At 43.7% G+C, this 26,807-nt stretch overlaps 1 long non-coding RNA gene across 1 annotated transcript in view; it reads right to left on the bottom strand.

The window, feature by feature from the left end:
- Positions 1–15,900, bottom strand: part of LOC129653935 (uncharacterized) — a 64,844-nt gene extending 48,944 nt beyond the window's left edge. The window contains exon 1 of the long non-coding RNA XR_008715295.1: positions 15,787–15,900. This is a non-coding gene — a long non-coding RNA (uncharacterized LOC129653935). The remainder of the gene's footprint in view (positions 1–15,786) is intronic.
- Between the last annotated feature and the right edge of the window lie 10,907 nt (positions 15,901–26,807).

Here is a 26,807-nt window from a genome sequence, read left to right as displayed (position 1 = left end):
CCAGAAGATGATGGGTTTGGAAAAAAATCAGTAACTTGCACAGATAAGTATCTGTGAAGCTCCAGGGTTCATAGCCTGTAGGGCTGGTTCTTCTCTATCTTCTTCAACAGGCCAGCTCTGCTTTCATCTATTTGGCATACTGTGCTCTCAAGTTAGATTCTAATAATTATTATATTTTGATATGTATGTGAAAGTCGCTCAAAAAGTCCGACTCTTTGTGACCCCATAGACTATACAGTCCATGCAGTTCTCCAGGCCAGAAAACTGGAGTGGGTAGCCATTCCCTTCTCCAGGGGATCTTCTCAACTCAGGGATCAAACCTAGGTCTCGCACATTGCAGGCAGCTTCTTTACCAGCTGAGCCACAAGGGGAGCCCAAGTATACTGGAGTGGGTAGCCTATCCCTTCTCCAGTGGATCTTCCAAACTCAGGAACTGAACCGGATTCTTTATTAACTGAGCTATCAGGGAAGCCCACATTTTGAAAAACTGTCTCTAAATTATGTCAGAATAGTGCCAATCTAGATGATCACACTGTCACTCAGGGTTGTTCTTACTTTCTTTGGAGCTTAAGCTTATATTCCAGGATGTGGATGTTTGTGAGGCCCAGAAAAAGGAGGAGGGGGGAGAGAGAGAGAGGACCTGAGGGCAAGGAAGGACTCTTAGTTTGCTCCCTGTGGGCACCTGGAGAGAAGGCAGTTTTATCCTAGCCTGGGTGCAGCCCCATCAAGGTCTGTTTGGCCATACTGCATGGTCTGGCAACAGGAAGTCTTAAAGTTTAGCTTGCTGGTGCCCCACCTTGGTTCTTTTGTGGCAAGGTAAGGACCTTGAAAGAGTCCCCTGGGAGTAAGCCCAGACTCATACTTGTGCATCCATGCAGCAGGGTAACAACTGGGTTCTCTAGGAATCGGAGAGGCTGGAGGTGCCACAGGCTCACCTCAGCCCTAAGAGAGCATCAGCTCCTCAGATATTATCTCTGAAGATCTCACCTCCCAGGGAGAGAGACAGAGGCATTTGAGAGCCTGTCATGTGACCTGAGTGTTCATCAGAGACTGTTTAAATGACCTAAAGCAATTGGGTTTTAAGCTGATGGAGCTTTAAGTATCCCCTCCTCCACCGGTCAGTGAGCCTTCAGGAAAGAAACCCTTACAGCTGCAGGCAAAACGGAGAGTTGTGTCTTGTGGTGTGCACCCATGAGTCACGGTGTGAATGAAATCTGTGCTCTTGCTGGACTTAGAAACTGTTACGTTTTGCTGGAGACCATCTGGTGTCTGAAGGATGCCCTTCAGTGGTTTATACCTATCCTGCCCCTGTTTCCTCACGTCCACATAAGAAGGCACTTCCTTTTGCTTGTTCTCACTCTAGTGTGTGTGTGTGCTCAGTCGTGTCTGACTCTTCATGCTCCCTTGGACTGTAGCCCGCCAAGCTACTCTGTCCATGGGATTTCCCAGGCAAGAATACTGGAGTGGGTTGCCATTGCCTTCTCCAACAGATCTTCCAGATCCAGGGCTCGAACCCACATCTCTTGTGTCAGCTGCATTGTCAGGCAGATTCTTTGTCACTAGCTCCGTGAGCGAGATCAACTCACAGTGTGTGTTTGGGGAGGGGGGGCTTCCCCAGGGTAACACCTCCCGAGATGGCCTTCCTTCTGCATGGATGTCATCCTGTGTGACTTATACATGGACTGGCTGCTTGGGGACTGTGCTCACCCTGAGCACCCAGCTCTTTTTCTTTTCCAAGCAACAGCATGGACTAGACTGGACATGACGAGTCATTCACCTCCTTTCAGGACTTGATGTCCTGCCAAGAGCTGAAGAGAGCGCCTCACAGACAGGTATCCTCAGCCTGCGTGCTGTTGGCTCCTTGCTCCCCTTCTGCCCCCAAGAACATGTCCTCACTTCCCTTGGTGCCAGCAAGGGCATGTTCATGTTCTTCAACACCAAGCTCCTCCCAGGTTGATGGGTTTGTAAACATTGAGTCCCAGCCAGAGTGTCTAAATGCTGAAGGAAACAGCGCAGTGAAAAGATGACCTCACGGGTCGTGGCTGCCAAGTGGAGATGCGAGACCTCACTGCTGGCAGCCAGGGAGGGATAAAGGGCAGGGGGAGCTTTTATAAAACAGTTTCGCAGACAAACAGCCGCCCCCTCGCCCCTGTGTGTGTCCCAACGAGTCAGGCTGTGGGTGGCCGGCCGAGATGGAAACCACACTTCAAGGGCTCAGACCTCCTCTCCAAGCTGGGTGACCCAGGGGGAAATTGGAAGCCCTTGCCTGTGCTAAGTGTTAATAATGGGAAAGAAAGTGCACTGATTGACCAAACCGTGCTGCCTGGGCAAGTGAGTTTGCAAACCATCCTAAACTGTGCTCACTGTTTTCTTCTGGTTATTCAAGGTACTCTAAAGCAGAGGTCCCCAACATTTTTGGCGCCAGGGACCAGCTTTGTGGAAAACAGTTTTTCCACAGATGGGGATGGGGGTAGGGGAATAGTTTTGGGATGATTCAAGTGTGTTACCTTTACTGTGCACTTAATTTCTGTTATTATTACATCAGCTCCACCTAAGATCATCAGGCATTAGATTCCAGAGCTTGGGGGACCCCTGTCCTAAATAACTGACCCTAAAAAGAGTGAAAGGAAGGCGAGTTACTGGTGTATGTGGCATATGGTTAAAAATAGATGGTGAAAGACCTTGACATGGAATCTACAAGTTCAGATCAGTCACTCAGTCGTGTCCAGCTCTTTGCAACCCCATGGACTGCAGCACAACAGGCTTCCCTGTCCATCACCAACTCCCAAAGTTTACTCAAACTCTAGTACTCTTGCCTGGAAAATCCCATGGACTGAGGAGCCTGGTAGGCTGCAGTCCATGGGGTCGCAAAGAGTCGGACACAACTGAGCGACTTCACTTTCACTTTTCACTTTCATGCATTGGAGAAGGAAATGGCAACCCACTCCAGTGTTCTTGCCTGGAGAGTCCCAGGCAAGATGTGGGAGCCTGGTGGGCTGCCGTCTGTGGGGTCACACAGAGTCAGACACGACTGAAATGACTTAGCAGCGGCAGCAGCAGCAGCATGTCCACTGAGTTGGTGATGCCACCCACCCATCTCATCCTCTGTTGCCCGCTTCTCCTCCTGCCTTCAATCTTTCCCAGCATCAGGGTGTTTTCAAATGAGTCAGCTCTTCGTATCAGGTGGCCAAAGTATTGGAGTTTCAGCTTCGGCATCAGTCCTTCCAATGAATACTCAGTACTGATTTCCTTTAGGATGGACTGGTTGGATCTCCTTGCTGTTCAAGGGACTCTCAAGAGTCTTCTCCAACTCCACAGTTCAAAAACATCAATTCTTTGGCACTCAGCTTTCTTTATAGTCCAACTCTCACATCCATACACAACTACTGGAAAAATCATAGCTTTGACTAGACAGACATTGTTGGCAAAGTAATGTATCTGCTTTTTAATAAGCTGTCTAGATTGGTTATAACTTTTCTTCCAAGGAGCAAGCATCTTTTAATTTCATGGCTGCAGTCACCATGGCTACAGTGATTTTGGAACCCCAAAAAATAAAGTCTGTCACCGTTTCTACAAACTGTCAGAATCTACAAATTGTCAGAGGAAGATTGAAAAGCTTGGTGGTAATGCCTTTATCAGAGTCTGTACAATCACAGGGAAATCACATTATACACTGCTAGGTGCATTATATTCTCAAGGTATCTTACACTGGATGCGTTAGACACCATGTGCATTACAAGTTTGGTGCATCATACTCTACAGGTATTATGAGTTACATACAATATACGTTGCATGTGTTATATACCGTGTACATTACACACTATTTTTATTATACACTAGGTGCATAATCTATGTCCTAATGGGCAGAGGGCAGTAGGCAGGAAGAGGGAACAGGGGAGCATTGAAATTTGTACTTTCAAGGTACTCAGAATCCAGTTCCATAGAAGCAACTAACTTGTAACCACCAAGGAACCCTTCCATGCTGTGTGGGATGATTCTATCATATGTAATGAAAAGCCCAAGAAGTCTTCAGGGAGAACTTGGAGAGCTAGGAGCTGGAGTTTGAAGGCTGTCTGAGGTATGCATGGAAACGCTCCACCATGGACACAAAGATTTGGAATCACTTGGGACACTACCTCTGATTAGCATGAGTACAATAAAATGAAATAAACCAAATGCCATCAATATGTCTTACAAACGCTCTGTTTTTCATATAAAGTTGATTTTCTTTGTTTTTCAAAAAATAGATATGAACTAGTCTGTGCGTGGATCACTGAGTATTGCAGGAGGGACCTGGAAGTTGGGGCTCAACTTCTAGGCAACCAGGCAGCACGTCATCAGAATCAGGAAACTAAACCAGCCACAGCCAGAGGATTGCAAATTGAAAGGTGACCATTTGGGTTTTTCCCAAAACTTGAAGCTACTTGAAATCACTTAATAAGTGAGATGAAGGTACAGATAGCCATAGCAACCGCTGGAAGCAATATGCCTTGGAGCTATTAACCTGAATTGCTTCCAGTGTTTTTTCTTTATTTTTTTATTTTTTATGAAGTGCTACTTTTAAAGTACATATTTCTGTAGCTGGAAAAAAGTCCTCTCCTGCACAGTCTCAAAGTGAAAAGTGAAAGTGAATTCGCTCAGTCGTGTCCGACTCTTTGCTACCCCATGGACACCAGGCTCCTCCATCCATAGGATTTTCTAGGCAAGAGTACTGGAGTGGGTTGCCATTGCATAGTCTCAAACCAGGTGTATTTATTGCTGTATTTACCTGGTTTATAATGAAGGGAAGATGTACACATTTGGGTTGTGTCTTGTATATTAGTGACTGCATCTTGGGCTCTGCTTTTCAGTTAGAACCAGGGGAGAGTGTGTATTTGCTGGGGGGTGGAGATTTCTCTTTCTATTCCATGTGAAGCCTCAGGCTTTTCCCTCCACCCCCCACTGCCTTTTAAGGAGTTAGCACATGATTTAAAAGCCCATTTGTACAACTTTCCTTCCTTCCTTAACTGCATTTTCTTTCTGTATATTTAACTTCCTTGGGTCTCAAGCCCCAGTCATCTCCCAGCGGTATGACCTGGGAGCCCAGAATGGATGTAGACTCCACATTTCAAGTAGAGAAAGGGGATAGAAAGTGCTTCTGCCCTGGGCGGTGTGTGTGTTCCTATATGGACAGGCAGAGATGGTGGATTCATTTGGACCCAAGAGGAGGCACGAAGAAATAGCTCAGACTTTATTTCCAAGCCCTGAAGAATGCATCTTCATTACAGCCTGTACCCAAAATGAGTTATTTGAGCGTTGCAGACTTTTTTTTCTTTTCATATATCCGCTCACCAATTTAAGTGCTCATTCTGCCAGAATCTGGTCTCTGAAAGGTGAGCTGGGGAAACGACACTGGCTGAGAGCTCAGAATGCTTGTCAGTGTCCTTGCGGAACTCGGCTGGGGGTCCCACCAGCAGCTAACCAGGAATGAGAAATCAAGGCGACGGCAACAACGACAGTTAATATTTCTACTGACAGTGTGCTGGGGCGTTACTTGTGTTACCTCACAAAAGAGCCCTGCTATTCCTATTTAACAAGTTTAGAGAGGTTAGTAATTTACTCAAAGTGAGAGAAACCAGTGCTCTGTTTCATCTACACAAGCTTTAACCTTAACTAACATTACATGTCGGAGAAGGCAATGGCACCCCACTCCAGTACTCTTGCCTGGAAAATCCCATGGACAGAGGAGCCTGGTGGGCTGCAGTCCATGGGGTCACTAAGAGTCGGACACGACTGAGTGACTTTGCTTTCACTTTTCACTTTCATGCATTGGAGAAGGAAATGGCAACCCACTCCAGTGTTCTTGCCTGGAGAATCCCAGGGACGGGGGAGCCTGGTGGGCTGCTGTCTATGGGGTCGCACAGAGTCGGACACGACTGAAGCGACTTAGCAGCAGCAGCAGCAGCAGTGACATTACATGTGTGTTTCAGTTTATAAAGCTGCCCTCCGGAATGGTGTTTTATTCAATCCGTGGTGAAGGACTCGGGAGCCTAAGATTCAATCCGAGATTAGTTCACACGTCAGTGGCCCATGTGAGATGTAAGACGTGTTTTTGTGAAGCTGTGGTGTCAAGAAACTACAGGTCAGATCTCAGGTTATGTGGGAAGAAAGGCAATCTTTTGAGTTGCACCTGCATCTCTAGTGTTCACATCTCTAAAAGTAAAGCCCATCTCTAAAATTAAAGATAATACTAGATACTCGGAGGAGGCAATGGCACCCCACTCCAGTACTGTTGCCCAGAAAATCCCATGGATGGAGGAGCCTGGTAGGCTGCAGTCCGTGGGGTCGCACAGAGTCGGACACGACTGAAGCGACTTAGTAGTAGTAGTTAGCCAAATCCCTTACTTTGGTCATATACTAAAAAAAAAATTCCCTTTAGCACAGCAGTGGATAATGTGGGCATACTTCAGGGTCCACAATAAAAATTTATAGTGAAATAACCTCATTAGAGTTAAAAATAATTGAATTCATCAAAATTACAATGTACATTTTATATGGCACACACATTGTTTTTGAGCATATAAAATGAAGGAAAACATTCAAATTCTTTTTATGAAGCAAGTATAACAAATCCTATATCTGATTTTTAAAAAATAAAGAAAAAAATATAGACCAAATCAGCATGATTTATGAACATTGGTGCCAAAATCTTAAATTTTAGTGAACATACTCTAAAACCATGTTAAGAAATATTAAGAAAATGCTGAAAGTAACACACTATAATCAAATGATATTTATGCCAGGAGTTCAAAGGAGATTAAATGTTGGACACTATAGTAATAGACCTAAGAAAAAAATCCAAATGATTTTTTGTAGAGATGCTAAAAACTATTTGACACAATTTAACACTTTCCTAACTAAAATTCTTGAGAAAATACAAATAGGTGACTATCTCCTTAAAATTATGAAAGACCAACATCTCACTCCTAAGGCCAGCATTTTCCACCATGTCCATAGTCATTTCACATCATTTTTGAAGTACCAGCTAATGTTATTAGACTAGGCAAAGTAATCATAGCCCAATGACTAAAAAGAAGAAATAAAATGATCCCTCTTGCAGAAGACATAAAAGTATACCTGAAAAACCTTATAGAATTAATGATAAAATATCTCACTAAAAGAATTCGTTAAGACAGCAAGATAAAAGGTAAACATGAAAAATTGATAGCATTCACATATACATATCCACCTGCAACGTAGGAGACCCCAGTTAGATTCCTGGGTCTACTACTAGTTTGAGTCCTGTTCTATTCAATTCCTGTTCTACTAGTTTGATTCCTGGGTCTGCTTCAACTACTAGGGGAGCTACCCACTCCAGTACTCTTGGGCTTCCCTCGTGGCTCAGCTGGTAAAGAATCCGCCCGCAATGCGGGAGACCTGGGTTCGATCCCTGGCTTGGGAAGATTCCCTGGAGAAGGAAAAGGCTACCCACTCCAGTATTCTGGCCTGGAAAGTTCCGTGGACTGTATAGTCCATGCGGTTGCAAAGAGTCGGACATGACTGAGTGACTTTCACTTTCACATTCACATACGGACTTCCTTGATGGCTCAGACAGTAAAGAATCTGGCAGCAATGTGGGAAAGCTGGGCTCAATCCCTGGGTCTGGAAGATCCCCTGGAGAAGAGAATGACAACCCCTTCCACTATTCTTGCCTGGAGAATCCCATGGACACAGGAGCCTAGTGGCCTGTTAACAGGCCATGGGGTCATAGAGATTCGGACATAACTGAGTGACTAACACTTTCACACACACATAGGGACTTCCCTGGTGGTTCAGTGGTTAAGACTCTGAGCTTCCACTGCAGAGGGCGCGGGTTTGATTCCTGGTTGGGAAACTAAGATCCCGCGCGCACCATGGCATGGCTGGAAAAAAAGAGAGATTTCTCTCCTTGCTTCACATACACATAACCTTGAGAACATATAATGAATAAGAACACCGAATTCACAAAGGAAAAAAAAGATAAAATATTAGTAATAAAATCATATTTCATTAAAAATATATATGTCCACATAAAACTGTACACGTTCACAGTATCTTTATCCGTAATAGTCAAAAACTGAAAACAACTCAAATTCCCATTGACTTGTTTTTTTTGATAAACAGATTGCAGCACACTCACCACTGCTCAGAAATAACAAGCGATTCACGCAACAAACGTGGATGAATCTCAAAAGCAGTTTGCTAATGAAAGAAACTAGCCTCAAAGTTATCTTACTGTTTGGTTACATCTTTATAAAGTTCTACAGACCTACAACTATGGCAACAGAAAGATCAGGGGTTCTTTAGTCTAGTCCCAGGGCCAGGACTAGGGAGAGGAGACTCCCTGGGTGTGAGGAAACTCTTGAGGGTAAAGGAATTGCTTTACAACGTGAGTCTAGTGGTGGATACATCACCATATGCATTCACCAAAATGCTGAATTGTACTTCCCAAATAATTGCTTTTTACTATAGAGCACGTATTATACCTTGATAAAGCTGATTTTAAAAAATAACCTTACTCATTATTAGAAGAGCTTGTTTTCTAGAAGTTCCCAGAAAACCAGCCAAGGCCATGCTAGAGTGCAGCTGAAATGGAAAGGGGAGTGTTTTGTACAAAATAGTCTTGTAGGGTGTTAAGATATAAACTAGATGTTTTTAGGCAGAAAACTCAGAGTCACCAGGTCATATTTCCTGGACTTACAGGTTTCGAATCTCTCAGTATTCCGAGTAAAGCTCAGAATAAATATAAAGTAAAGAAGAAAGTAGAGAACAGCACAAAACTGCTTCTCTCACGACGCCAACTTCTTTTGCTCATCAGTCTCTTATTTCATTTCTCTTGCCTTATATATTTGCTTCACAAATAGGTGGATGTGTTCGTGGATGGAAATAAGCAGGATCAGGGTCTATGGGTATGTGTGTGTGTGTAAAATTCCATTTCATTTTCTCCCTCATGTCGAATCCGGGTTTATTCTTACCCTTACAGAACCATGTGATCCTAGTTTTAAAATAAAACCATTCACCTTGAAATGTTTCTCTTACTCTAGATTTAGCCCCCTTTCCAGCAGAGAAGGAAATAAGGAAAATTGCTTTTTTCCACATATGTTGTGACTCTGCCCATGCACATACATGTACTTTCACATTTCAATATGAACACCACTGCTGTCTATGGAGTATCTGTGAATTTCTTGACAATGTCAGTCTGGAAGTGAAGTCCTTTGTGGGGCAATGGACCCAATTCCTAGATTCAGCATCCTGTGTTTTAATTTCCTTCTTAAGTTGTCTCTTTTCACTTTTCTCAGCAGTCCAAGTGTAAGGAACTCCAAAACACTGGGTTGCCATGACTGGGGCACCCCTTCCTTTTTATCTTAAACGAAGGCCGGAAACTGTAACTTGAAAGTAAAAGGTGTTCTAAAATGTCTAATTTACTTCAAAGATTCCTCCTTCTCAGCCCTTTTCTTTCTTACAAATGATTTGGATGTGAATTCATCTGTCATACTATTGCTTAGAGTGTCTAGTTGTTGTTGTGTTATTATTATTATTGTTATTCTTACCAATTTAAAGATAGTGAGGAACCTGGACTCAAACTCTGATACTATTTCTTTCCAAATTTTCACCCTCAATTTAAAAATAAAATACCAGAATAAGAAAAAAAAGACTGGATCTAGTCTAAAAACTTTGACAAGGAAACGCATCCAGTACCGTAGCAGCAAACACTAGGAATCCCGGCTGTTACAGTTTTGCAGTTTGCTAAGTGGCACGACTGAGCGACTGAACTGAACTGAACTGAACGTCGCTTGTAGCCCAGTATCTTTTTCCCAGTGATCATTCAGCAGTGACTTGTCCTGGATGAGGAAAAAGGAGCGATATCCTAGAATTCTACCCACTGCTACTCTTGATGAGCATTCACCTGTGTGTCAAAAATATTTTATTTTCTATAAATATTGTTTTTGCAATATTTGTTGATTTTATTTTTTTCTTATGCAGATACATCAGTAACCAACACCCCCAGTTAATGTCAGTCTTTATTAATCAATGTATATGATCTAGTGAGTTAACACATTGGACTTAGAGTTGTTATTCAATCACTAGGTTGTGTCCAATGACTCTTTGCAACCCCATGGACTATAGCCTGCCAGGTTCCACTGTCCATGGGATTTCCAAGCAAGAATACTGGAATGGGTTGCCATTTCCTTCTTTGGGGGCTATTCCTGGACCAGAGATCAAAACGATCTCTCTTTTATTGGCAGGCAGATTCTTTACCACTGAGCCACCAGGGGAGCCCTGGACTAAGAGTAGACAGAGAGATTTGAACCTGGGGACCTGAGAGGTAAGAGAAATCATACATAAGCCTTGTGACAAGCAGAATAAACTCTTCCCTTTTAACCTTTTTGTTAAAATTTTATTATTTAAGCTATTTGTTAAAATTGGATGAATATAAGTTTCTATATCTAGAGTCAGATGAGTTTGAATTTCAACTCTGCCACAATATAAGTAACCTTAGGCAAATGATTGAATGCTTTCTAAGCCTCACTTTTCTCATTTGTAAAATGGGTTTCATTATAACATTTATTTCATAGGGTTCTGAAACAAATAAAAGATTAAATAATAAATATGAAATAAAAAATTATTAAAAGAAATCATGCCTATCAAGTGCCTCACACACTGCTTAGCACATATTCAAAGACTTTCTGTGCAATTTTCACAAGCATCTGTGACTGGGGTGATGTATTTCAAATATCTTTCTGTCTCAGATGGATTAGGAAGTTGAGCACAGAGATTTAGGAAGGTGAAATCATTCTGTTTTCTCGCTTTTCCCAGATTCCTCTCACACCACATCCCTGCCCCTTTCCTCTCTACCCACCCCCCTCCGCCACAGACTAACATGGTGGTGGAATAGAGGTGGGGGTGGAAAACGGGCACCATGGCCAAGATCACGAGGTGCCCAGGGCCAGACACAGCAAACCCACAGGGGTGCACTTGCCTTTATCATCCATGCCCGGCCCCTTTCCACATCCTCTCTTTGGGGAACGAAGCCCCTGATGACCTACTGGGCTTAATCAACAATACTGACTCTTGCTGCTTCCCAAAGGCCCTTCCTTCCCTCCCTCCCTTCTTTCCTTCCTTCCTTATACTTTTCAAAGTCTAGAGCAGTAAAGAGTTTCCTTGGCTTGACTCTAGTGATCATAGAGGACAGAAATGCCAAGGAAAGGGGATATAGAAAGCATAAGGAAAGACATGCTGTCTGGATATGGCGAGGGCATAATTTATTTGCCAAATAACTTTTTTTCTTTCTGCATTAGTTTAAAGCTTTTGGAAGAGTAGCTGCAGGTGCAGATTTCAATGTACAGTTCATTTTTACTCACACATGTTTATGCAGATAAGACATTTTCCATCTAAATGTGATAATAGAGGGTTTCTAGCTTGACTTAGAGCAAGGGACATGGAAAAGACAGCAGAGGAGATAAGGATGCAGAGTAAAAGAGCCTGTAAGTCAGTTTGGCAATGCCCAAGGATCCAGGACCTAACAGCATTACCCATCCAGCAGGTACCAGGCATGTGGCATGCTCACTGCTATGAATTATCTGTGTTGGGGGAGACAGAGAGAACATAGACAGGAAAGACCTGTGAAATTGGCTGGGGCAGCCCCTGGCCTATGTCTGCACTGCTGAGCCTGGGCCACAGGTGGGGACTCTTAGTGATCCTCATGGAGTTGCTGAATGCAAGGCAGGAAGGGCTCTAGAGAGGGGCATGTGCTCCAGACCCTCATCACTGGGCAGCAGCCCCACCTAAACATCCAGGCTGGAAATTCATTTTGGTCCTTAGTGAACAAGAAAATAAAATGAAAGGGGATGCTTTCTAAGACTGGGGTAAAGCACATATGATGGACAGTCTGAAAGGATTGGGTTTCTTGCAACTTTGTAGTCTCTCAGAGTATTGGGGGTGCAAACGCAATGGGCATCGTAAATGGAACGTGTAGAAAAAACACCCCTCCTGTCTGTTGGCTATAACTAGTAAGGTCTTCATCCAGCTCTCCATCACCCTCTGTGGGCTCAGGGGGACTCCCAGGCTGACTGGCCTCCCCTCAGCTCCTGCCCTTTCTAAAGACACCTCACTGTGGCTGTGAGCCCTGTTCACTCCCTGCTGACCTGGCTGGTCACTCCGCTCCTTTTTATCCCCTAGGCCTGGCTTTCAGCCTCATCAAGGTTCTGACACCAACACTCAGGGCAGCTCAGAAAACTTGGATCTCAGGAACACCCATTTCGGCCCCACTTTTAACACACATTTCTTGAGTTCCCTAATGATTAACAGAGTCCAGGGTCACTCTCTGCTTATGGTTTTTCCTTCATTTATCACCTTCTCTTTCTGATGAACTTCAGTTGCTACTCATTCATTCACTCAGCAAACATTTTCCAAGCACCTGCTATTTGACAGGCTTAAATGTCACGTCCTCCGTGAAGTTTATCACAACTTCCCTGAAAAGAATTAGTCACTTCCTCTCTGTCTTTCCACGACACTCTGTACATATTACAGTGTCCTGATTATTTCTGTTGCATATGTTGCAATGATACATCACTGCCCCCTTCTCCTCTGTAGGCCCATCATGTTCCTGCTTGAAGGGAGAACCAGTTGTATTCAGCTTTGTGCCCTCAGTGTCTGGCACTCTTTGAATACTTATTGATGAACAATAAGAAATGGATGGAAAGAAATTGATGCACTTAAATACAGGTGCTCCTAGTACCCAGAGAGGCAGCATGGTTTTGTAGTTAAGGGCACAGCTTCTGAAGTCAGATCATCTTGATTTTAATCCTGACTCTAAGATCGACCAGCAGGGCAGTCCTAAACCACTGTGTGCCTCACTCTCCACACTAGAAAAAGTGATAATAATAGTACCTAGTCCACAGTGTCATTGTGAGGATTAAATAAAATAATGCAGGGTAAATATATAGAATATGCTAGGCATATAATATGTGTTCAATAAATGGTGATTCTTGTTGCTTGTCTTTCCCAGAGGGCTTGATTCTTTTTGATAAAATGCTATCACACTCGGATGAGCAGTTGGATGAATTTAGGGTGTGAAGGACAAAGAGAAATTCAGGCTTCATTTTCAGAGGAACAGCCAGTGAATTTTATGCTTTATCTTCATTCTCCCAGCTGGACTTGTCTTGTACATCCGGATGTTTACTTCCAGACTTTATAAGGACTCTGGTGCCATAAGGAAGATGCTGGAATACAGTCAAATGTAGCTGTGAGGGAAACTTCTAGCCAAAGAAAATAAGGCAAAATGTCATTAAAAAGAAAAATAATCTGCATTTTCCTTATTACAAAAGGGTGGGTTGGGACAGGTTCTGTTCCATTAACTGCTAAGATACCTATGAGATAAATGACCATGTTTAGGGAGCTGGCAGCAATTCCTACTCTGGAGACATGATTTTGAGACCATTTAGGTAATCTCAGTTTTTTCCCAGCTTCTCAATAAAGTCAAAATAAATGTCTAATGAACTTTCTCTAAGGATCCATCAGATGTCCACCCTATTCTTGCTGCTGTTCCTTATGCACTTTCTTTTTGATACAACTTTGACAGTAACTGGGCTTCCCTGATTGCTCAGTTGGGAAAGAATCCGTCTGCAATACAGGAGATCCTGGTTCAATTCCTGGGTAGGGAAGATCTGCTGGAGAAGGGATAGGCTGCCCACTCCAGTATTCTTGGGCTTCCCTTGTAGCTCAGCTAGTAAAGAATCCACCTGCAATGCAGGAGACCTGGGTTCAATCCCTGGGTTGGAAAGATCCCCTGAAGAAGGGGATCTTCTTGACAGTAACTAGTCACAGAGCTCTTGGAATCAGTCAAATGAATCATTTGAAAAGAGTTCATAAACATAGGAAACCACTTGTATTAAAGATGGATACAAGAGGAAGAGTCAACACACATGAAATGCTGCCCCCAAATATTAGGTTTTTAACAGACTGGGGAGTTCAGAGAGAAGTGCCAGGGAAGAGAGGTCAGAGAAGTAACCTGCAGAGCAGCAAGAGGGAGTGTGGTGAGCTCCAGGGAAGCGGCGTCTAGCCTTGCTTACACCCCTCCCACTACCCACCTCTCTTCCTGGATCTCTGGTCTTTCCTGGATTTCTCATAAATGACTTTTCAGTTTCCTCCTGTTCTGCTTCCCCTCTTTCTCTCACTTGCCTATGAACTGAAGTTGGCCTTGATTTGACAGGGACAGGGCAAAAGTTTCACTACCCAGTGATTCTCCGAGTGCAGTGAACAAGAAGCAGGTGGGGACAGTCTCCTTTTGTCCCTGCAGATCCAGTCACCTTCTTTCCCACCCTGCCCAGTGTCCTGGGGGTCTGACCTGTGAGTCCCTTGCTCTGGCTTCTCATTGGGTTCAGTGATGGGGAGTCCCAGCAGGAGATCAGAGGTTAGGGGTAAAGAGAGGTCAGGATATTGATTCTCCCTGCTCCCTCTCTGTGAGACCACCTAAGACTGGTTGAGACCATCCATCAGGAGAATCCCAAGGACATCCTGCCTAGTGGCCATCCCCCTACAACCCTTCTACTCCGAGTTCCACTAACCGCTCTCTCTCTCTCTCCATGCCCCTTCTTACCTTAGCTAGGGTTCTTGCGAGCCAGAATACTACATTTTTGGTTTCCCTTGCCTACTTTTTTGAAGATGATTCCTTTATTAAACTCTCCTCCAATTACCCTAATTTGAGTGTGTCATCTGTTTCCTGTGGGGGCTCCAACAACACATATCAGTAAGAATCTTGTTTAAAATTCAGATTCCTTAGCATTGACTACAGAAATTCTGAATGACTGTTAGGTCTAGAAGGGCCTCTTCATTTTCCACAAGCACAGGCTTCTGATGCCAGTGGTCCAGGGAATGACTTTGAGAGAGATTTCATCAGATCCTGACTGTCAAACTGGACATAATCCAGATGTAGTCGAATAGTAAGAATAACACAACCCTCATAGTTCCCATTGTTCCAGAATCTCTTCTGAGAAGTCTAAATTTTTGTATGAGATCATTATGAGCTAAGTTGGGAAAGGCAGAGAGATTTCTAAACTAAGTCCTAAAGTCTGTGGGAGGGCTCCAGGAACCAGAAAAATAGAATTACATAGTATCAGTGTATGTGGTATACAGTTTAACACCTCATTGATTTATGCTGGCATGGTTTTACCTGGAGCTGAGCGCTCCTGAAGTTTATTTGTAGTGATTGCTCCATCACTAATAAGATAGGGAGATGTAATCAATGGCAGATGCCCAAATCTGAAATTAAAGAATGAGGTCCTTGCAAGCCAGTAGTGCCTGCCACTAGTCCAAACCAACACTTGTTAATTGCAGTACTAGTCAAACCCAGCAGTTGTTAATTGCACAGTGTTACAAGGAAGCATCAGCCAAAGAGGAAAAAAACACAAAAAACAGGAAACTAAGGTACTGGTGTCTGGTAAACACTAAGGGGGACCATATAGACATGTAGAGAAAATACAAAACCTCCCCGGATCTTGAAATGCAGACAAACCATTTCAAAAATCTGTCCTGTTTTGGAATATATCAGGTGCATTCTTGGAAGGTGACTGTTTCAGATATCTAGGACAGTATTTGTTTAGGCAGCAGGACAGACAGAAGAGGCAGTTGGAGAATAACAATGCCTCTTCTGGGAGCTTAACCTCCTGCTGCTTCTCCAGCTTATTTCTCGGAATAGTAGCTCAGAAAGTGGAAGGGACCAGCTCACTTTCTCCTTCATAAGGACTTGCTGCAAGAGTCGGGCCTCACCTGTAGGATCTGCCTTAAAAATCTTCCAGCAAGTGTCTGGTCATGGATGCTTCTTCAAGATAATCTCATCTAAATCTTCTGCTCTTGCTGAATCACGTGCCAGAAGAGATGCCCAGATAAACTGATGTACAAATGGATTAACGAAGTACGAGTTCTCCTGGTACTCTGTTCCCCACTGCAGCACATCTGATTGTGATGTTGCATTCATCATATGGTAGCACTAAAAAAAGCAGTGTAAGAGAAAAAGGGTGGGCTATAGCCTCAAATCCCTGGGTCCAAATCTTGACTCTGCCACTTTAAGAAAATTGTTTAGTGATTCTGATTCCCTGTTTCTTCATTAACAAAACTAACAAGAACAGGGATCTCATAAGAGGATGCCATCATTAATCAAATTAATATACCTAATCACAGCACAGCAGCTATTATAGAGCGATAGGGTCTCAATAAATGACAGTGGTCATGCTTGTTATTCTAGAAGCTCTAGTTAAACCTCAGATGACCTTTTTCTTTTCTGTAGGTCAAAGCCACAGGTCAGAGACACTGTAGCCCAAGTGTCAATCTTGCTTCCACGGATATGCACTGCCTAACTGGAGAGCTGAAATGGGATTGAGGCTCAGAGACCTGAAACTATTCTGTCTGGAAGATCTGGGCTCTAGGATAAGTGATCCCTGCATAGGAAACAGTTTCAACAATGATAATCACATCTCCCACTGACTCCAATCTCCTGGGCACCAAAAACTTCGTCCCCACGTACAGTCAGGCCAGAAGCTATAAACCCAGTCCATTAAAACTCAGTGGCAGGCTTCCCTGGTGGTCCAGTGGTAAAGACTCTGCCTGTGAACACTGGGGACACAGGTTCAATCCCTGGTCCAGGAAGATCCCACATGCCATGGAGCAACTAAGTGTATGTGCCACAACTACTGAGCCTGTGCTCTAGAGCCTGGAATCCGCAAGTACTGAGACTATGTGCTGCATCTACTGAAGCATGGATACCCTAAAGTCCATGCTCCACAAGCAGAGAAGCCACCACAATGAGAAGCCTGTGTACCATAACTGAAAAGTAGCCAGAGAAAGCCCGCACGCAGCAATGAAGACCTAGAGTAGCCAATAAATAAACAAATAAAAACAGCTCAGCGGCTCGGTATCTGGGCTGGTAGGGAGTGAACTTACAGGTGAGATCTGAGGCTTCTGCCACCGTGAACCTTGGTGGACCTTGCCCACATGGGTTCCTGTGTCCTGAAGCATGTGGTAATCTGGAAGAGCTCTACCTGGTTGAGGGCAAGCAGTTTTACAATGTGCTGGGCTTCAAGCAGTACAACAGCTTGAGCATTCTGCTGGCCACTCTGGGGAAGCCCGTTTGTGATTTGGCCATGCCAAGGCTGTCGGCACGCAGGAAAAGCAAATGGAAAGAAATACTCAATGGCTCTATCTCAGGAGTCAACATAGATATGGCTGGAGGCAGGCAGTATGTGATGAAGAGAAAAAAGTCATCTTTTCCCTGTGGGGAGTTTTATAACTACTACTCATTCTATTTCCTTGAGTTTGGTGTCACGTATTAATTCCTAGCATCATTCCTAGAGCATTGTTGACTCTCTCTAACAGATTTCCTGGATGTATTTGGAAACATCCTGAATCTATGAAACTTAATCTGTCATTAACTAATAAACTAATCTGTCATTAACACCAGTCCATCACTGACCTACCCTATCACTATCTGGGCCAATCATGATTCTGTATCATTTCCCACCAATTATACAGAAAAACATACCTATCCTGTTATTAATGTTAACATCCATCCATGCATCCATCCATTCGTCTACCCATCCATCCATGCATCTATCCTCCCAACTATCAATCCACACATTCATATATAATATGAAGTGCTCACTCACATGGGTGCCTCCTTGGAGCTGGGGATACTTGAATGAGGGTGAGGAGACCTGGTTTGTTAGGAGAAACATGAAAGTATCAGGTTGGGGGGCGGGTAAGCACTTGATCTTGATGGTCTTAATATTTCCCCAGATAACCGATGTACCTATGGAATACAGAATCAGTCCAACATCAAACTGGTCCACTGGAAATTTATCTCTTGTTTCCACTGGTGGTAACAGGTCTCTAGTTGAGACTCCCAAAGCACCAGTTCAGTTCAGTTCAGTCGCTCAGTCCAGTCCAACTCTTTGTGACCCTGTGGACTGTAGCATGCCAGGCTTCCCTGTCCATCACCAACTCCCAGATCTTGTTCAAACTCGTGTCCATAACCATCTCATTCTCTGTCATCCTCTTCTCATACTTTCAATCTTTCCCAGCATCAGGGTCTTTTCCAATGAGTCAGTTCTTTGCATCAGGTGGCCAAAATATTGGAGCTTTGGCCTATGCTTTGGCCAAAGCACCAGAGAGACCAGGAAATGTCTCAGAGTAGCCCCCTTCTCGCTGACATTGGGGTAAGAGAATACAGAATACAGGATACTTTGCAAATAAAATTATTTCCCTCTCATTTCTGGTGTATTTAAAATTTTTCATAGATTTTTTTTTTTTTTTCTTGAAGCAAAATGGAGGTACACGTTTGGTTTCAAGCTTCTTTCAAGAAGATGTTACATTTCAGAGAAAGTTGAAACTCTGGCTCCACCCAAAAGCTTCAAGTGGACCCTGACGATTTTATCCTGGAGATAGGAAGTTATAGAATCTATCCTTCAAGAGCAGGCGGTGGAGGGAGAGGGGCAGGTTTTCCCCAGACAAAGGCAGGGAGTGAATCCCCTTGAGGGCTCCCATAGCCAGGCCTGGAACCATCACCAGTCACCTAGCTCAGGTAAAAAGCAGAGTCTTTCCCTGGCCTGTCTGATTCTGTTCTAGCACAGGTAAACAACAACACAGGATCGGAGCAAGATTCTTGACTCTTTTCTTAATTATGCATTGATTTTAATTCTACTCCTCGGACCTCCTTCAAATCCTTAATTTTAACCTGAGAAACTTATCCTCTGTCTGCAGGTTTATATTTTACTACTTTTTTATACTACACAGTTCATTTTTCCCTTTCTTTATGTTGTGATAAATTACTTACTTTAGGATTTCATATGCAGTCATTGTCTTTTTCTCTCCTTAATAAACCATCCTAAGTAGGCATTTACGACACTGAAACTTAAATTTTGCTGATTTTTCTTCCTGACATCACAGCTGGGTCAGCATTAATCAAGTGGGGGTCCCCACCCCAGAAAGGTGATTAAGTTCCTACTGACGGCAGAGTCCAGACAGAGTGGGTCTAAATTCCTTGTCTCAGTTCGTAGAGTCGTAAGTGACAGGAAGTGACGAGAGGGCTAGAGCGGTGCCTACAATGCCTTTCCTGCCAGAGCTCTTTCATGCTTATCGATGCCAAGGAAGTGATTATAATTAGTGCTAACTAAGTAGGCACACCAAAGAGTTTCCTATTAATTTTTAATTCTGTTACTACTGCTATCACAACCATTAATGGAAATTCTATTGAAGGAGGAAGAAGGGACAGCTTGGGGTTGGTGGCGGGAGGAATTGGGCGGGTTACTGCTAACAGAAGTAGCCTGAGAAACACCAGGCTATCAGGCCTAATGCGAAAGTGAAGACAAACCAACAGACCTTTGGGGAGTGCTTACTCTGTGTTCTAGGTTCTCTGTCTGTATAATTTCATTGAATTCTCAAAAACCTCTATGAGGGAGGAACTGCTATGATCTCTTGGGGTAAATATATTGCTGTCACATCCCATAAAGAAGGGTGATATTACAAAGAGAGAGCAAATTTGCATACAAATAGATAAAGATTGATATTGAATGTAGATTGCAAAGTGTGCCTATCCTTGACCATTTGTCAAGATGGCAAACCTCACTAGAAACTGACCTTTTCCTGAGCTCACAGATTAAATCAGTGACCCAGTTTAGAAAGCAATCTGTTTGTGGGAAGAATTGGGAACAAAATCAACTAGATACTCAAAGAAAAAAAAAAAAAAGAACTCCAGAGCAGATTGTGGATCTTAGAAGGGGCATCTAGAATCAAGACTAAGAGTGTGATCCCCTAGGAAGAGAAGCTACAGGTAGGGCTCACCTTACATAGAGGGAGAGAGAGGCCACCATCTGTATGTCACGGGTACTGAGATACAATATATGAATAAAGCGGAAATATCAGTAAAGAAATAGGAAAACTAAAAGGAAAGAGAAAAATCTGGAGCTGAAATTACAATAACTGAAATTTTTAAAAAAATCACTAGAGGGATTCAAAGTAAGATTTGGATAGGCAGAAGAAAAAATTCAGCAAACTTAAAGATAAGACAACAAGAATTATTGAGTCTGAGGAACAGAAAGAAATGGGATTGAAGAAAGCCACCATCAAATGGATCAACCATGTACTTTGCAGGAATCCCAGTCCTCTAATCACCTTCTCTATTTAATTTATTCGTCATCTCTCAACATAGCAGAGCCAACACAAATTAGGTACTCAGTAAAACGTAGTTTCTTTACTTATTTGGCAAGATACTAATGCTACATCAGTACACTATATTTTCTTATGAATTTATTTTTAAGACCCATGCTTAAGAATAAGAATGACAATGTGGACCTTTGGTGACAAAGTTCTGCATGGTCAAAGCTATGTTTTTTTTTCATAGTAGTTACAAATGGATTTGAGAGTTGGATCATACAGAAGGCTGAGCACTGAAGAACTGATGCTTTCACTTTGCGGTAATGGAGAAGACTCTTGAGAGTTCCTTGGAAGGAGCAAGGAGAGTTCCTTGGAAGGAGCAAGGAGATCAAACCAGTCAATACTAAAGGAAATCAACCCTGAATATTCACTGAAAGTACTGATGCTGAAACTAAAACTCCAATACTTTAGCCACCTGATATAAAGAGTCGACTCATTGAAAAAGACCCTGATGCTGGGAAAGATTGAAGGCAAAAGGAGAAGGGGGAGGCAGAGGATGAGATGGTTAGATAGCATCACCAACTCAATGGACATGAATTTGAGCAAACTCCGAGAGATAGTGAAGGACAGTGAAGCCTGCTGCTGCTGCTACTGTTGCTAAGTCGCTTCAGTCGTTTCCGACTCTGTGCGACCCCATAGATGGCAGCCTACCCGGCTCCCCCGTCCCTGGGATTCTCCAGGCAAGAACACTGGAGTGGGTTGCCATTTCCTTCTTCAATACGTGAAAGTGAACAAATAAAGTGAAGTCACTCAGTCGTGTCCGACTCCTAGCGACCCCATGGACTGCAGCCCATCAGGCCCCTCCGCCCATGGGATTTTCCAGGCAAGAGTACTGGAGTGGGTTGCCATTGCCTTCTCCAACAGGGAAGCCTGGTGTGCTGCAATTCATGAGGTTGCAAAGAGTCAGACATGACTTAGCGACTAAACAACTTAAGAATAGGTCTTTCTAAATGTGAAAGAAAGATCTTGCTGTTAGCAGGCACCTGGGATGGAAGGAGCAATGCACCAGGGAAGATGAAGGAGATGAGAGGGACGGAGTGGAGCGCCTAAGAGAAACCTCTCACAGTCTGCACCTTATTGCCTGGGGCAGCGCTGGAACCTGACCTACTGCCCATGATCAGTCTGTGGGCATCTAAATATCGCCATGAAAGTGCCATAGCAAACACGTGTTTTCATTTATTCGTCATGTGCATGTCCACATGGTCAGTTAGCAGAAAAGCTGCAGATGATTCTTCCAACTGAGTGGCTATCTTGGTGGTGATTAGGGGATACAAGTAGGTGCATCTGGCTTTTTAGCTTCTCCCTACTAGTTGCACAGCATGAGAAGGTGTAGAATGTTGATGGCCCTACTATTTTAATCTTTTAAAGATACTCAGACACGTCTCACCCTCCACAAAATCAGAGACCGTGCCCACATTTCACGATTCTCTCAGCGGTCAAGTGTCTTCATCACAACAAACCTTCCTTATCCTCATGTCTACCTCAATGGTCAAGTAACATTTCTAGCAACCTTGATCTCTTAGTCAATGACTATAGACTGAAGGGTTAAGATAGCTTTCATCTGCATAGCTCTAGTGCATGGCATAGTAAAATGTTTATTGAACTCTTAGGTGTTTTTGTTATTTATTTGCTTTTACTATTTACTAGTTATTTAATATCAAAATATCCATTCAAAGGTATAAGCCTTGTACGTAACACTGAGTTAGGTACAATAGAAAAGAAAAACATGTCCTTTAGGAGTTTACAAAGCATATACATGTAAGACAGATAAGTAGCTATAGCAAGATATGATTAAATACTAAAATTAGTCATCTACATATTATCTGTATTTCTCAACACAAGTTACACATTGAAATTGCCTATGAAGCTTTGTAAAACTGTAGATGTCTGTTAGAGTTACAGATGTAGTCTCACCCACTGAGACTCTGATTAGGTCTGTCTGGTCTGTGTCTATATTTTTTAAATAGTCCCCAGGTGATTCACACTCGTTTCCAGGATATGAATCACTGTAACAAGTACTAAAGAACATAATTAAAAGAGATAACAGTGAGAACCAGAGTGGGGAGGAAAGTTTTATAGTATAATTGGAACTTGTTTGGAACCTTGAATCAGAGAAAGGATTTGGGTGGGCAGCAATGAAAAGAGGAGACCATTGTGATTGGGAAGGAGGCATGGAAACCATTGTGAGCAAAGGGAGTTGGAAATCAAGTTGCTTCATATTTGTTGAGTGGCAAGCACATACTAGAAGAAGGATGCAGAGGTTCATGTCTGGAATGGTAACACTGGGCTGCATGATGGCGGAAAGAGAGTCTTAGTGACCAAAAGAAGCACACAGCAGGAAAGTATGCTTGGAAAATAGTGTCTCTTGTTTGTGCCCACAAAACAATTTTAGGTGGCTATCAAAATGGACTTGAATAAAGACTGAAACACAGAAATGCATCTATTCTAAATTGAAGATTCTATTATTAAGACTCTAAACAGGTGCCTTTGTTTGGAGACCCAGACTCTGGGAACTGTTACTCCTGAGAGCTTTACTTAACAGTTGAGAGTTTTCCTGTCCTTCCCTAATTTCCAGATTGTCAAGTGACTTGTCCTCAGTGGCAATGTCTTTTGTCCTTCTGCTTCCTTTGAATGGAGTAATAAGGAAGCTGGGTGGGGATGGGGATCAGGGTCATTGAAAATAGAGTGGAAGTTCAAAAAGATGGACCAAAAAACATTAAATGAAAAATACTGTAAATGCAGGATAAGGAGGGGGATATGCCTGATTCCTACCTGCTAACATGCAAAACAAGGTAATAATAATAATAATAAAAGAGGTAATTGTTGATGCTTTCCCAAATAGTCAGGTGAGACTGTTGATGATACACACCAAATTTAGTAAGCTCAGTCTGGAGGCTGGAATAGGAAATGGTGACCCACTCCAGTGTCCTTGCCTGGAGAATCCTATGGAGAAAGGAGCCTGGTGGGCTATAGTCCATGGGGGTCTCAAAGAGTTGGACACGATTGAGTGACTGAACACGGGTGCATGCACTCATGAGGCACATTAAGGATGCTTGTGATGTATGAAGCACTTTCAATGGCTCGTGTGGGGACAGATCAGAAAACTGCAGAAAAAGCAACTCTCCTGAACAACTTAAGATGTACAGATACTTTACTGATTTCTTCCATTTACAACTGGTCTATTTTGTGACCCAGTTGAGGTCAAACAAAGAGAACCAAAACAATAACAAAGAGAAAAAAAAGAACAGTTAAAAAAAAAACAAAAAAACTCCCAGAAAATTAGAAGATAAGAACCCCAAGTCCCCAGAATCCTGTCTGCCTGTCCTGTCTGCCTAACAATGGAGCAACTATTAGAGTGGTAAAAAATAACAGCGAGCAAGGCCTAAAGATTTTGCCCAGAGGCATGGCAGACAAAAGGAACAAGTTTCCCAGGAAAGCAAGATGATTCCAGTTTAACTCATCCAACAAAACTCTTCCAAGAATAAAGCCAGAAACCCTAACTACATCTTGGAGGGAGCTGGAGGCTGGCCCATCCTGGTGACGCCAGCTGCTGCCATGGGTGCCAATGCCAGAATTACTGTCTGCAGGCTTTGGCAAATTGCACTCCAGTGACTGTTTGGGGCAAGCTGCAATCTACATTAATCTTAATTGTCTGGGTCCCCTGGTCAGATTTGACACTTTTTAGGCCCTCGTAGTGAGGATGTATTACAGAAGTTTTAGCCTGCCTCCTGCCATCCTTCTGCAGGTTACCAATTTCTATGGCCAGATGCACTGATCGCCTAAACTTCAGGCTTCAGTCCCCAGACAATGTGGTCTTGAGACAAGAAATACTAAAGCAGGCTTATACCTCCCTTCCCCCTGGCAGTGGCACCTCAATACTGAGTCATTATCCCCATGAGGGCTGAGCCAGTTGACCTTGGTTCTCCCCATCTTACTTAAATCATCCTTACTCTTTATTAGCACTGCTGCTACTGCTGCTGCTAAGTTGCTTCAGTCGTGTCCGACTCTGTGTGACCCCATAGATGGCAGCCCACCAGGCTCCTCTGTCCCTGGGATCCCCATTATGCTTCCTCTGTCTCCCTGGTTTGGAATTCTTCCATTAAATAACAGCCTCTGTGTAATTATGTGTGCGTGCTTAGTCACTCAGTCGTGTCCCACTCTGTGACCCCATGGACTGTAGTACTCCAGGCTCGTCTGTCCATGGGATTTTCCAGGCAAGGATACTGGAGTGGGTAGTCATTCCCTTCTTCAGGGGATCTTCCCAACCCAGGGAATGAACCCGGGTCTCCTGCATTGGCAGGCAGATTCTTTACCATCTGAGCCACCAGGAAAGTCCTGTGTAATTATACAGCACCTATAGATATATATATACTGGGTTAGCCAAAACGTTTATCTGGTCAAGGAATCCATTGTTTCATAAAGTTCTTGGTGAAAATACAAAATGTCAGTTCTACTTAAAGCCAAACCGAACTTTTTGGCCAATCCATCAGAAGCTTCTGCGTAGATGCAATGGGTTGAACTTTCTCACTTTGATTTTGATCTCAAAGTCTCCTGTCTTGCTCTTAAAAGTAACATTCTCCCTAGTGGAGGTAGGCTCAGGGGAGGATTAAACTCTGAGTCTTAGCTCAGTGCTGGGGCCTGGATTCCTGTGGACAAAACTACCCGAGGCTGGCAGCCTGCCTTGACTTCCAAGAAATGCCTGTCCCAGATTCCCAGCGGGCCCTGCTCACCTTTTGGCATAATTCACCTCTTCAATTAGAGCACCTGGGGCTAGCAATTAAGCTGGACGGGAGTGTGGAATGATGAACTCCTTGCCCATGTGCCTCTCCTGATTCTCTTTCGTTAGCTGGGCCTCCCCTGCCCTGGTGGACAATGCCAAGTCTCAGTCCCTTTCCTGCCTATGCTGTTCTGCTGCCAACAAACCTCCACACCTGATAAATCCAGACAAGAGATAAGCCCATAAGGTAAAGGAATGGTCAGTCTCAGCTGGTTGGAAGTGGAGTGGCAGGCAGGGTGGGTGCTCGGATCCTAACACCTTCCTTTCTTCTCTTTGGGGACTGGTTGATAAAAGATACACATATTGCTAAGTAAGGATCACACTATCAGTTCTATTCAGGACTTTCTGTAGCAGGTAGAATAGAGAATGTAGCAGGACGTCCTGCCTCTAGACAGCTGAGTCTGTCCTGCAAGGGTAACCTCCACCTTGTTCCAAGCCCAGAAGCTGAGAAAAGTTCAGCTTCCCTGCTTGGAGGTGGGTCTCACCAAGCAGCTGACCCACAGAGACCGGAAACACAGAACCTATTGTTCTGGCTCAGTGTTCACTTCAGTCACTCAGTCATGTCTGATTCTTTGCAAACTCATGGACTGCAGCCCACCAGGCTCCTCTGTCCATGGGATTTCCCAGGCAAGGATACTGGAGTGGGTTGCCATTTCCTCCTACAGGGGATCTTCCTGACTCAAGAATCAAACCCAAGTCTCATGCATTGGAGGTGAATTCTTCACTACTGTACCACCTGGGAAGCCCCCAATTGCTATGGAGCAAATGCTAATTCAGGAGACAGGGGAGCATGTAGAGAAGGGACCTTGAACTTTTTAACATCACCTAATAGAAACATGACCAATGATTGTCTCATCACCACTCACATAAGTCAGGCCTCCTTCTATCAAGTCCTGGGAATGATGTGAGGCCTGGAAATTCCCACCCAGTGCTTCTTCCAAATGATGAAAATATCGGTGGCAGCACCTTCCCCATAGGTCAAATGACATGTAAACAATAGAAATAGCGTCACCTCCTAGACATTGTCTTTCTCCTGTGTGTCACTTTTAGCAGGGTGTGGCCAGGAAAATTTCCAGGTGTAGTGGCAGGTTGACCAACAACCTGCAGGCTCCTTTCCTTCTTAACTCCACCCTTCACAGGTCAAAGCCGCTGCGCAGGTTGGTTCCTGGGTACTGGGCAGTCAAGGGACTCCTGATGGTGATGGACTGGGAGCAGAATATCACAGTGACAAGTAGTGCCAGAAAATCAAGTTCTAGCAAATGTCTGATAAGCAAGCACTTTGCTTTGCTCTCAAATCCTTTTCTGTGAGGAAGCTTTCTTCTACACCCCATAGTGCATGATGCTCCATCCCTGAGACCAGAGAGAGACCTGACCTAGGCTGAGCTTTTTGAGGAAAAGGTGACATTGATGCTCTGAGGTTCAGAGAGCCATGGAGAGAGGCTTATCAGCAGCCTCTGTATGTGGGTGGTGGAGTCCTTGGAAAAGAAGAATGTCCAGGTTGCCCTTTTCTTGGCAGCCACACACCAGAGACTATTCATGAGTTTCAGGGAAAGGCAATCTCCCACCCACTTGCACAGTAATTGGCTAACTTTCTGGAAACCAGCAGCCAGCCTGGCTGAGATCAGTGGGGCGGGGCCACAGCAGGTTTGATTCCTGGTGAAAATTCGAACTTCTCAAAAGTAATCTAGGCATTGGAAAACGTGACTAAGTTTTAACTCTTCCTGAAGTGATCTCATAGAATCATCCAAAACTTGCCTGGAATCTCTCATTCCTGGATATTAGAATAAGTCAGTTTCAGCTTTATGCA

The sequence above is a fragment of the Bubalus kerabau genome, chromosome 5 (assembly GCF_029407905.1).
Source record: "Bubalus kerabau isolate K-KA32 ecotype Philippines breed swamp buffalo chromosome 5, PCC_UOA_SB_1v2, whole genome shotgun sequence".
NCBI classification, from domain to species: domain Eukaryota; kingdom Metazoa; phylum Chordata; class Mammalia; order Artiodactyla; family Bovidae; genus Bubalus; species Bubalus kerabau.
This window is presented reverse-complemented; position numbering and strand designations above follow the sequence as displayed.